The sequence below is a fragment of the Aquarana catesbeiana genome, linkage group LG02, assembly GCF_042186555.1.
Source record: "Aquarana catesbeiana isolate 2022-GZ linkage group LG02, ASM4218655v1, whole genome shotgun sequence".
Taxonomy (NCBI): Eukaryota; Metazoa; Chordata; class Amphibia; order Anura; family Ranidae; genus Aquarana; species Aquarana catesbeiana.
In genome coordinates this window covers 583244997-583258323 of record NC_133325.1, presented here as the reverse complement: position 1 = coordinate 583258323, position 13327 = coordinate 583244997, and positions in this window count along the sequence as shown.

Sequence of the window (13327 nt, the reverse complement as noted above, 5' to 3'; positions counted from 1 at the left end):
AAAAAAATTTGAGCATGCTGCATTTTTCTGCACCGCAAATGCAGGGAGCGCGCTAAAAATGCGCTTCAAATGCACCACATTGCGCCCCTTTAAGTGAAAAAAGCCAAGCCAAGCCCAAAAAACATATAGAAAAATGCACTGCAGACACAGTGCTAAGCGCAGCAAAAAACAAATGCAAAACGCAAAGCGTGTCAACCGCACTACAAGCGTGCGTCAAATGTGCTACAAATGCATGCTAACATGCAGTCAAAAACATGCAGTTATGTGCAGTTTCTGGTGTGAATGGGCCCTAAGGCTGGATTCAGGGGCGGACTGATAACTCATGGGGCCCCCGGCCAATAGGAGATTATGGGGCCCCCAGGCAATCAGAGATTATTGGGCCACACAGTATACACACACACAGTATACAATCACACAGTATACACATACATGTACACACAGTATACACAGACAGATGTAATAAAAACACAGATTTATACATACTGTCCCTGGTTTTACTGAGGCTGGCAACCCTGATGGGGCCCCCTAGTGGCCCAGGGCCCTCGGGCAGTGCCCGAGTTGCTCAATGGTCAGTCCGCCCCTGGCTGGATTCACACTGGTGCAATGTTACACGTCGCATGTGATTCGCACCTCACATGCGATGTCTGTGTGATGCAAATTCAGCCATACAGATTGTATGGTTGAATTTGCATCGCATTTGCACCAAAATCTAAGACAGACATTATAGCAGACAATCTAAGACAGGTGGCTGGCTGAAGACATCAGCATCTGCTATGAGTCCCAACAGTGTGAAGCAGTCACTATTTCCAATATGGCATATAGGCCCCATACAGGGTTCCCAGAGTCTGTGTGTTTTGTTGGGACATGGACTTGAATCCAAAGTAACATTACTTCAAGGGTCCCCAGCATAGGTGTGCGCAGCCTATTGCATTAGGGCGTGCACCCCAAAATGCAAACACACATGCGTGCCTATATATATATATATATATATATATATATATATATATACACACATACACACACTCTAGATAACTGTAAACATGTAAAAAATTAGTAGGGTAGTGGATGGTGTCAGTGGACAGTGTCAGTAGTTTTTATTTTTATTATTTTGTTTTTGTATTATTTTTTACAATTTTATTCATATTTTTTATTATTTTTTACAATTTTTAGAAGCTTTGGTGAAATGTCAGCAGGGGAATCTGCGCTGCAAAGGGTGATTAGGGTGTGCCCAGGCACACCCGGCACACCCCCTGCGCACGCCTATGGTTCCCAGACATACACCTCACAAAGAGTATTGTTCCCTTAAAACCCAGGGCCCATAATCCGTGGGTAAGAGGCTTCCTCCTAGGTTCTCTCCAGAAGCCCCTATCTTGGTTAGGTCTGTCACAATGTGTATGTATGAATGTGAGTTGGGGACCTTAGACTGTAAGCTCCTTGAGGGCAGAGACTGAGAGTGAATGTGCAATTTATGTGTAGAGCACTGCGTAAATTGATGGTGCTTTATAATTACATTTAATAAAATAAAATAGATAGATAGGGGGCATAATGAAATAACGATCATCTATGCAGATGTTTTGCAGATAGATTCAGCACGAGGGCTTTTGCACACAGACACCCTGAGATTCTGCAATGTAAATCTCAGCGTATTTCGCCCACACGGGAAGCCCACGTGCTGTGTACAAAGGCCCATAGACATGAATGGTTGTGTGCGGCTGTACTTGGATGTACAACAGTGCTTACATAAATACGGGCATATATATTAAAAAATATATATGGCATACGTCTGTCTGCTACATTTATAACTATATATCACCGTATAGCAGCTGTACACATGACTTGGGCCAGAAAAATGCCAGGATTTACAGTACACAGGCTCAGGTGCCCATGTGCAAGCACCCCAAATCTTGGCTTTAACCACTTTCGGACCTCCCGCCTGCAATGTTCCCGTACATTGCTGCTTGCTTCCGGGTTTAGGGTGTGCACGTGCGCCCCCCCCCCCCACCAGGCACCCACTGTGATTGTACAAAGTGGAAACCTTGCAGCAAGTCCCAGGCAAAACAGGGATTAGAAAATGAGAGATCTGTTGGTAAAATAAGCACACTTTACACATAGTTAGGCACATATTTAACCCCTTGATCGCCCTATATGTTAACCCCTTCCTCCCCAATGTCATTAGTACAGTGACAGTGTATAGTATTATTACTGATCACTGTATTAATGCCACTGGTGATGTCAGTGGCAATTAGTCAGTCCCCCCTCAGCATCAGTTATGCTGTGTACACACGACTGGACTTTTCAACAACAAAGGTCCGACAGAACGAATCCGTCAGACAATTCAATCGTGTGTGGGGTTCATCGGACCTTTGCTGTCGAAAAATAAGACGAACTTTAGATTTAGAACATGTTTCAAATCTTTCCGACGGACTCGAGTCCGGTCGAAAAATCCGTTTGTCTGTATGCTAGTCCAACGTATGAAAACTGACGCTAGGGCAGCTATTGGCTACTGGCTATGAACTTCCTTATTCTAGTCCGGTCGTACGTCATCACGGTCGAATCCGTCGGACTTTGGTGTGATCGTGTGTAGACAAGTCCAATTCGTCGGAAACTCCGTCGAAAGGTCAGACGGAATTCAGTCCGTGGAAAAGTCCGGTTGTGTGTACACGGCATTACTGTTAGATTGTCCGCCGCACTATCGCAGTCCTTTTATAAGTCGCTGATCACCACCATTAGTAGAATAAAAAAATAAAAATTCCAGTATATATACTTTAGTTTGTAGATGCTATAACTTTCATGAAAACCATCGAATATACACTTAGTGGTATTTTTTTCTTTTTTCAAAGACGTAGCAGAATACACTTTGGCCAAAATTTATGAAGAAATTTTATGAATTTTTTTTTAAAGTTTTTTATTGGATAGGTTTTATAGAAGAAAGTAAAATATATTGGGGTTTTTTTTCAAAATTTTCCATCTTTTTTTCGTTAATATCGCAAAAAATAAAAAAGCCAGTGGTAATGAATACCACCAAAAGAATGGCCACGCAATTACCAGTTAAAGTAGCGCAGTGCTAAATAGCAAAACATGGCCTGGTCATGAAGGGGGTAAAATCTTCTGGAGGTTAAAACGAAGCTAGAAGAAAGAAATAAGATATGACAACTTTCAGGGCAGAGAACATTCTTTTTCCTCATACGCATTTTAGTTTTATTAACCCTGTAAACGGTTAAAAAAATTGTTCGTTCTGATCAAAAATTCTAACAAGTTCGATCTGACATTTTCGATGGCTGCACGAAAATCAGCTGTCGCTGTGGGCACGCTAATGATTTGAAAATTGTTCTTTCCACGTGAAATTTAGTTTGTTTTTCGACTCATGTATGGTCTGCTTAAAATAAAAACATTTGAGATGGTCTGTAAAGTGCTTGTGTTAATAAGCGTATAGACATGTTAATATCTGTATGCATTTATATGCGTAAAATTCTTCTTTTTGATACTATAGTGTAGTATGTGTGTTTTTGTGCTATAGGAAATAAAACATTTCCTGCAGCCAGAGCTTGGCTATAGGGGACAAGCAAATTCAACATTTTGTGTATTGCAACTTTGTAATCACAACAAGGAATCCAGACAGATGGGGCTGGAAGTATGTGAAACAAAGCTACTTAACATAATAAACCCAGTGTTATTATTATTTCAAGCCAGTAGGTCAAAATACATTGCAGCACTTCCTTAGGTGAAGAATAAAAATGTTGTTTTTCGCAGGAAATATTCCAAAACAATGATGGCACAATCATATGAAAAATCGAACGACTGTTTTCATTTTTGTTTGATGGATCGTTTGTTTTTCTACTCGTCTATGGTCTGCCTTACGCAGGATCTTTCCGCAAACGTCTGGCAGCACTCTCCTTTGTAGATGATCAGTTTTTCATTACGCCTGTGTGTGTGAGCCCTCAGAACCATGAAATAATATCTCAAAATTAAGTTTTCTTTAAAAAAGTGCATTTTTGTATTCTTGCTTGTGTCATTTGGTTTTCTTTCCATTTCCCCATACTGAAACCTTTCCAAATATTTTATAATGGTCACATAAAATAGTTGCACACACAGATCCATAGCTTCACCCAAAACTGGCCTCCTTAAGGTTCAAGTAAAGTCCACTTTTTAACTTGTACTGTACCTACAGGTAAACCTATAATAAGGCTTATTTGAAGGTAAAGTGAATATCTCCTAAACTTGCACTGTTTAGGAGATGTGCAGCTGGTGATGTCACCGGCGCATACCGGTGGCGTACCTTCAGAGCTCCATGCCGGGGCTCCCACACGCCTGCGCAGGAGTGATATCATCATAGGCCCAGCCATTCATACAGCTGGAGCCCGTGAACCCAGAAGTGAAGATGGAGCCGGGTGGCCGCAACAACGCTGCGCTGGAGGGCTCCTTGTGGGTAAGTCTGCCATAATGTATTAGTAGGCACTACATACTAGTACATTATGACTTAAACCTGCAGGGGGGCACATTTTTTTAATCTATGTGGCAGTTTACTACCGCTTTAATAATCAATAAATTGACTGCATACAGCGATAGCTCCACCCAAAAAAATCAGCCTTCCTTGATGCGTTTCACCACTTCTGACTTGCTCACAAGGATAGGGGAAGCCAGGAGTGGTTAAATGCGTCAAGAAGGCTGCTTTTTTTGGGGAGATATCGCTGTATGCAGTCAATTTAATAGATTGTGCGCATTAAATAGTAGCTTGAAGTCATTCCAAATATGGCCAAATTAAACTGAAAAAAAAAAAATGTAAGGATTGGAAAATGTACTCATCCCGCATAGCGTGAGCGAAGAAATAAGTGTTTAGGTATGTTTGTAATAAACATGGTGAACATCTATTATTAGCTCTTGTTCACGCAATACAGTATGTGTGGTGACTTACATTTTTTTGCACAAAAAACTTTTTTCTATGTGCCCTATTCACTGCATTGCCCTGGAGGCACCACATGCAGTAACAGGAATGAGATGTCACTATGTGACGCCTTAAAGTAGAAGTGCAGCCAAAGCTCATTCGGCTGTACTTTACTTCTCCTGTGGATCACAGAAGTGCAGTTCGTTTTGCACTCCTATGACCCCTTTTCAGCAGACAGCGGGCTTAAGCCCGCTGCCAGCTGATGTCACAGAGCTGGTCCAGGCCTCAGGAAAGATTGCGAACATATGGTCAGGATCTGTCCACGTGTCCGGACCGTCACCCTGCTCAGCCTCTCAGCCCCAGCGCATCAGCTCTCTACTGTTTGATTGCTCAGTTCTCAGTGTTAGAGCCAGCGAGGGGCTGATGCTGCATCCAGCTAGGTGAGTATGATTTAAAAATACAAATCCCATACTTCTCTTTTTAAAAAAAGAAAAACGTGTCGCACTTCTCTCTAGCCTGCATGGTAAAATACTGCAGGCTAGTGTGAACCTAACCTTAACCTTAAGGTGATTGTTTTGTCATCATTATTATACTAAAGTTTTTATATGTATATATATATATATATATATATATATATATATATATATATATATATATATATATATTTAAATCTTACCTTATAAGAGGGGTATACACCACAGCTGACGTTTTTGAGATCAAGTGTAAAAACAAACATTGTCCTAATTAAATTAGCAGTTCTTCCCTAAATGGATCTTCCACCCCCTATCCCCCTTATCTAGAGCTGTCTGTAAAATTCCAATAGGTGTGACTGTTTTCTAATTCACTCGAGTCTACAGTATTGTGGCTAACTCATGAAAAGTGAAGCAAAACAATTTGGTACAGTTCTTAGCAACACTTTATTTTTATCCTTCAAATGCTTGAAATCTATACATTTAAATGAATTTCAGTAAAGAGGACCTTCATATCAATAAATGACCGTTCCCTTACTACAATCCTTCCTCCTCCAACACATATTAAAAAAAAAAGATTTTTTTAAAATTGTTTATTTACATTTTTGTCTTTCACTGGCCTGCCCCCTGTCTCCATTTTTACCTAGGCAAGTGTAACGTGTCCCTGCAGCCACCTGGGATACACTACAACACATTACATCACTTCCGAATTTTTATTCTGTCATATGTGAATTTTTGTACTTTAGTAACCTATTCGTTTTTGATATGGAGATTAGCATCCAAAAAAAAAAAAAAAAAATCGTCCTGTAATCTCTATGTGTATACTAGGCTTAAAGTTTAGCTGCCCATAGATTAATCAAAATTTTGACAGGTTCAGCAGGGACCAGCCGAATTTTGATCCATCTATGGCCATTTCCATTTGAGAGAGTAGATCTAATGACTGACTCCACTCGAAAGGCGCTGTTGGTAAATTTTCACTCGATCAGCGCTGATCAGTGTATTCTGGCAGCGGCACTCGATCAGCACTGCAGCCAATCTGATCAGTGTATGGCGTCCCCTCTGTCAGAATACAATAGTGCAGCGGGGAGGATTCCCCCATCCACCTCGCTTGTGTGGATTGGGAAATCTGTTCATTTTTTTTTTCAATCAGCTTGCTGACTGATCGAAAAAAACTAAGTCATCTATGGCCAGCTTAACTGAGGCTCAACACTACACATGACCACATCTGTAAGAACAGCTGCCTAGTCATTCATTAGATAAAAATATTTGATGCAAGCTGCAAACTAATAGAAAAGAGTTTAGTCAAGCTATTGCCTGAGCATGCCTTTCTTGGCCCTCTACCTAGGTAAAATAGCACTCAGGAAAGACAGGCAATCATGTTTATGTTGCAAGCTGGCTTGAATGATGATTGGTTACACTGTCATTAAAGAGGCACAAAGACTGCAATCAACCTTTACTCCTATTGACTTTGTGTAAAAGGTCTGAAGTGGAAATAACAAATAAGCAATGACATTTACAAGCTCAAGATCATTTTTTTTTTTTTTTTGTATATTCTGTTTTTTAAATTTGTGTATATCAGACACAAATTGATTCACAAAATGGGCCATTCTATTCAATTATTTACATAAAAAACATAGCTCAACTTAATAAGGATTATAATTCAGATATCAGCATATAGCTTTTGAAATGTGTTGTGTGCAATTTATTGGCCCATGTATCAGAGATATTAGCTTATAAAGGGACACTACTAACAGGTTGCTTATTATGTAATTTATTGGGACTATTGGATGAGTAACATTTGTATGGAAATGTATCATCTTAGGTAGACTGTTTATTTTATTTTTTCACAAATCAAATATAACAAATTCCTTTTCATTGTGCATTTTATAATCTCCAGCTACAAAGGCACCAGAAATAAAAAGAATGCATGTTATTTTCACTTGTTTATTCTGGCTAGGTGTGACTATTGAAAGACAATGAGGTGTAATCTCAACCCCCCTCTATCCATTGTGTGATGGGGGTTGTGTCAATCCTGTTTGCACATAAAAGAAATGCATAGTCTTTTCAGTGTCTTTTTAGATATACTGTACATGTAAAATAGATTAGCTTGATAGTAATCTTTTAAAAATAATCTTTTTTAGTCTCTGACTATCTCCCGCAGCATGTCTGCAGTCCCTGACAGCTTTTTTAGCTGGCCATACACACATAAAATTATTGGGTTCGTCCTAAACAAAAAAATCGAACAGATTCCTCCAATCATGCTGAACAGTGAAAATAGAGGAATCACCAGCTGCGACTGTTAATTTCTCACAGTCTAATTGGACGCAGGCACTGCTTGGCCAACAATTTTCCTCACAGCTCCATCAATTTTTCAGAAGGTGTTTTGGGCTGACAGCAGGGCCACCCCAAATGAATTTCAGCCAATTCATCAAGAAGCTAAAATTTGCTCTGTGAATGGCCAGCATTATATTCACTTTGTTGATGTCAGGGATCTCACTTTAGGTCCCTGGATATCAAGAAAGTTGACAACCTTTGCTTTAACCCCTCACCCCTTATCTGAAACTAAAAGAAAAAGAAAAGCATTGACTTTAGATAAGCTTTTTCAATTACTTTTGATTGGATATGCTGCCATCTAGTAGACCTCAAGTTTTTAACTATATATGAAAATATTGGCAGCCATATTTGCTCATTGAATGCCTGAAGGCCAAGCTGGATGAGCAGAAGAAACAGTTGGCCATGATACCTGCAGTGCACCTACTCTTCATAGGCACAAGCATGCAAGATCCCCTACTCTCCATTACATTATTGCAATAATATATATTGATGTAGCACCCTGATGTTTAGGCAATTTACCTGTCAGGTGTAGTTTACCTTGGCTTATTGTTAGGGATCAATTGATTTCACCCTAAGTCTAGAATTACTGTACTTTTTTGCTGCTAGGTGGCCGGGTACCTGGTGACATTAGATAAGACAAGGGCAAAGCAAGGACAGATTAGGAGTATATGGGGTATCTCAGCCAATGGGCTGTGGTTTTCTTAAATACCTTGGCCTGCTGGGAGAACCTATATATTTGGGTGGAGTCAGGTGATCAGTGTTCTGCGCCACCTGGACGGCTGTCTGGGTGGACATGTGTTGTATTGCCGGGGCTGCTAGGCCGGGGTTTGGGCCTATCCCAGGCACATCTCGCTGCTAGGCTGTCTGAGGACTTATCCAGAAGCAAGAGAGCAGTGCAGGGTTGGGATTGCGGCTTGCAGTCCAACCAGAAGTGACGGTTCTGCTGGCCGGAGAACCTGTCATGGTCGGAGGTAGAGGGGAAGCTGTTGCTACTAAGGGACCAACCACCTTATTACCAGGGACCACAGTGAGTAGCTGAAGCAAGTACCGGAGCAGTATTCTCACCAACCGGGGATGGTGAAGAATAGGGGAACTTCAGCAGGTGTCAAGCCAGGGACCCAGCCAGTGGAGGTGAGGCTTGCAGAGCAGCCTTGTGTGTCAAGCCAGGGACCGAGCAGGCCAGTGGGATGAAGCTTGAGAAGTATCTGAGTACCAAGCTAGGGACCCAGCAGAGAAGCGTGGGTGACGCTTGAGGAAGATACTAAAGAGAAGATTGGAAGAGCTCAAGGGATTTGGTGGCAGTGAATCAGCAAGTCTAGTGAGAGAGACTGAGAGCTCAGTGGGTTGAGAACCTACAAGAAGTGACTGTAGAGAAAGTAAAGGAGTTCGTTACAACTTGTGTTAGGAACTGTTCTAAGACTGTTGCCATAGGAGACAGCATTCCTACACATGCAGATGTGGCGTCTTGCTTGACGCCTTTCCCTGCATGGCTGTCTACCTGTTGAAGTTTCGGAGTCTGCCAAATTAACATTGCAAGTACCTAAAGGTGTCCTGGCCCTAACCCTCTCTCCCGAAGTTCTGTTCAAGAGAAACAAAATCTCTTTGCATTCAAGAAGTGTCTGGCACCCATGAATCTACCTTGCACTACACCCACTATGCCTTACAACCCACTCTATATGGAGGGACTCTGGAGGTTCTCATTAGACTAAAGGAGGCCTGGGATCTTGCTACATTAAGATCTGTCATTTGGCAGACCGATTGTGCATGTGTGCATGTATGTTCATTCACTGTCTACTGACTATAAGCACCTTCTTTCACCTCCTTCATTATCCATTAACTAAATGTGAGTACCAGTAGTCTGAATTTACTTAGTAACACTTGCTAGCTGGTGTTGCTAGCTGGTGTTTGGGTCTTGTTTTCCTGAGCAGGGCCCATACCTCGACTGGGACCTTCTAATGCATGTCATCTGGAGTCAGCTTCCTTCTGCTTCCTGAACCTGTCCCAATAATTACATGCATTTTAGATCTTGCACATGCCCAGATCACACATAGTAATGTCGGGCAGGCGCAAAATTTTGAGAGATTTGGGAGACATATCCGATACGTGCCTCTAGCATTTAGTAACATAGACTACAGGAAGGTAGGGCAGATGTCACCAATGCCTGGACTGAAGAGCTTGTTGGCAGAGGTTTTGAAAAGATATTATCATAATTTTAGAAAATGTGTGTTTTTTTATAGCAATGCAGGAAATTATATTACATGGAGGAGATAGGGAGGTACATATAGTGCAACAAATGACTATGTTCTGCAAGTTCCACTTTAAATAGAGAAGCTAAATGTGGCTGATATGTACCACCATAACAAAAATATGGATCAATATAAAAATAATAAATTCCTATTAAAAGGACTGTAAAACTGCACTCCAGGCAAACAGCTGAATACACTGAACTGCAGAAATGTAGGGGCAGAAAAATGACGAAGTGGTCAATGGAGTCTGCGCCTTTTTAATTTTTTTTCCATTTTTTAAATGTTTTTGTTTCAGTATAGATCTACAGTATGTGTCTCCCAAACATCTATATTTTTTTGGAATACAGCACCAAACACATTAGGTATGTATAATAGTGTGTCTCCGTGATCCACCAGATGGATGGAAAATAGGGTCTTCATCCGTCTGAATATCATGGACAAGATCGGATCGGATATCGGCGGATGTCAGCGGACATGTCACCACTGACATCTGACGCTTCATAGGAGTGAATGGAGGCTCCGATCAGGTCCACCTGAAAAACTGACAGGCGGACCTGATTGGAAAGTCCGTGTGAAAGGGGCCTTACAGCCCTGGACGGGCAGCTTCCATCAGTTGAGAAGGAGGCCTGCAGGTAATGGGGTATACATATAAGAACAAAATTGTTACATTGCTACATTTTAGCTTTAAATACTGTTATGTTAACTGACTCACTACGTCTTCTGGAAGCTGAAAGTCTGTTCTGAACATTTGACTTTTCTTTCGATCTATCATTGATATTGCGAATGAAGGGAATAAAATGCTAAGTGAAAATATGTGCTCTTTACGATACCCATAGACCTCAGACAGCAGACAGACATAGAAGCAAGATCCAACCTGGACCAATGAAAGATATGAAAAACGTTTGCATGTATACTTATGCCCATGGAGGAGAAAGAAGAAAAGTCAAAGGGCTTCCCCAGCAGCAGGTATCTGGGAGGAAAATAAAACTAGTCATAGCCCGATTGAAATTGGGCCGGTTCAGCAGGAGCTGAATAAATTTGATCTGTCTATGGGCAAACTGGTTGTACTGAAACCGATCCATCAATCAATTTTAGTACAACCACCCTGTCAGCTTTTTTTTGTCCGATCACTGCCAGCGACTATACCTACTAGCAGTGACCATTGTATCCTCCCAGGGGGGAAGGCTACCAGCGCTCCCCTCTGGCAGGACATAATAGTGCTGTGGTTGAAGGAAACAAAAATTTGCATAATGTATGGCATGACCAGCCCAGCTCGCAAGAGAGTGTCTGCAATAGCCATGGAGTACCCACAGCCACATAATCACTTCCAGATCCAAGTGTGACCAGGCAGGTCATACATTGTTCAATTTTCTTTCCTTCACCCATGGGATGAAGGAAAGAAAACTGCTCGAATCCCTCCCGCAGTGCCATTGTGTTCTGCCAGCAGAGAGCCTTCCCCACTGGCAGAATACAGTGATCACTGCTGGTGGCTATAGCTGCTAGTAGTGATTGGGCGAAAAAAAGAACGGACAAGCTGGTTGTACTGAAGTCGATCAATGGATCAACTTCAGTGTATCCAGCATGCCCGTAGATGGCTCAAAATTCAGCCAGTTCCTGCAGAACCGGCCCAGTTTCGATACGTCTTTCGCCAGCTTAATGAAAAAAGAAAGGTAGTGAGTAGGACGGTTGAGCAAGAGAGAGTGCTGAAGAGGGGCTTTAAACCGTCCTGTTTTGAGACGATTTATAAGGACCATCTGCGCTTCTTTCATCTGCCAACCAGCCTACCTACCTGTATATGCTGATATTTCTGGTTTGAGGTTCCTCACTTTTTGGACCCGAGCACGCACATAGGCACCCTACCCCATCTTGGGATGGGGTGTCTTTCAATACCATTTGGGATTCTCTAGTCAAACATAGTGTTCTATGGTCAGCCATTGGATGGTTTGTCCGTTGGGCTAGGCATGGGGTCATGAAATTCCCTTTTCTTTTAATCAAGTGGATATTTATGTGCAGTGTCAATGAATATAATATGTAAATTTCTCTTTGTGAACCCTGATAAAGGAAAGATTTTCTGAAACGCGTCTGGTTCAGGGAAACTACATGACCTTTCATTGATTTTTTTTAACATACCCACATCTATGTACAATTGTGTTCCAATATTATATGTATATTTCGTGTTTTGTAATGATCTTTTGAATAAAACTTTCTACATTCATTTATTTATATTTCCTCATATGTGGTAGTGCCTACTTAGTCCCACCATAGGGGTATTCCCTTTTCTCCCACATCGCCAGCTTAACAGTCATGTTAGATCCATGGGCAACTTGAGGACAAAGTGTTTACCAGACAAATTCATTTATCTGCTAAGATAATTGTATTTACACAGGACTGAAATACAATGAAAAGACTGACTCAGCAAGTTTAGCAGTAAGGTAAACATCACAAACCAAAAGCACCTAGCCCCTATATGAGCACAGCTATTAGAGTTTCTGTCACAACTGACATAATTATAAGTTCTATATAATGATGCATTTCAAGAATGTAACATCTTGAACATGCTTCTAAAATGTTCTAATTTTTCAACAATCACTGCCTAAATTTTGCCTTGGATTCTACGGGGCTGTTCTGAAATCTGGCCTTAATCCTACAGTCCCTGCAGGTCCAGGACATGCCCCAGCATATAAATGAATGGGCAGTCTTTAAAGTGTACCTAAGGGCAAAACTTATTTTTTTAGTTTTGGATAGAGTGGAGATGGAGTAGAACACCTGTCAGGTTTTTATTGCTGTCTAAGCCCCAGTTTTTTTGGTTGAAAATGTATACTTTATTTTGCAAGAAAATATACAAAAAAACAAATACTTCAACAGGGTACATTCCACTCTGTACTGCAATGCAGCGCCTAAATACACTGCATAACAATACAGTTCCAAGCATGCAAATAAATTACATTCATCCTGCGGTATGATGCCTGATGTGTTGCGCAGAGTAATAGTAGCCCGAAACATCACATCATGCATGACAGCGCATTATCCTGAAAGCATTACTTCAAAAAACATGTCACAAAAATGTCAAGTCCTATACTTTCAAATAGCATTCCAATGGGCAATGGGTGTGATTGAGGGGGGGGGGGTGGAGGAGATGGGGTAGGGGGGGTGGAGGAGATTGGGTAGGGGAGGGAAAAAAGAGAAAAGAGTTCACAGGCCCAAAGCTTTATTGAACTGCCAAAGGATACACGGGTGTCTAAGCCCCAGTTAGGGAGATTAATCCTCTTGTCCTGTTGTCCTGTTTACCATTATCAATAAAAAGTGAAAGTAAAAGTCCCCAGGAAAGTAATAGAGGGGAAATCTTCCGATGGGGACACTAGGTCTGGTGACTTGGGGGGCCCCCAAGAGATTTC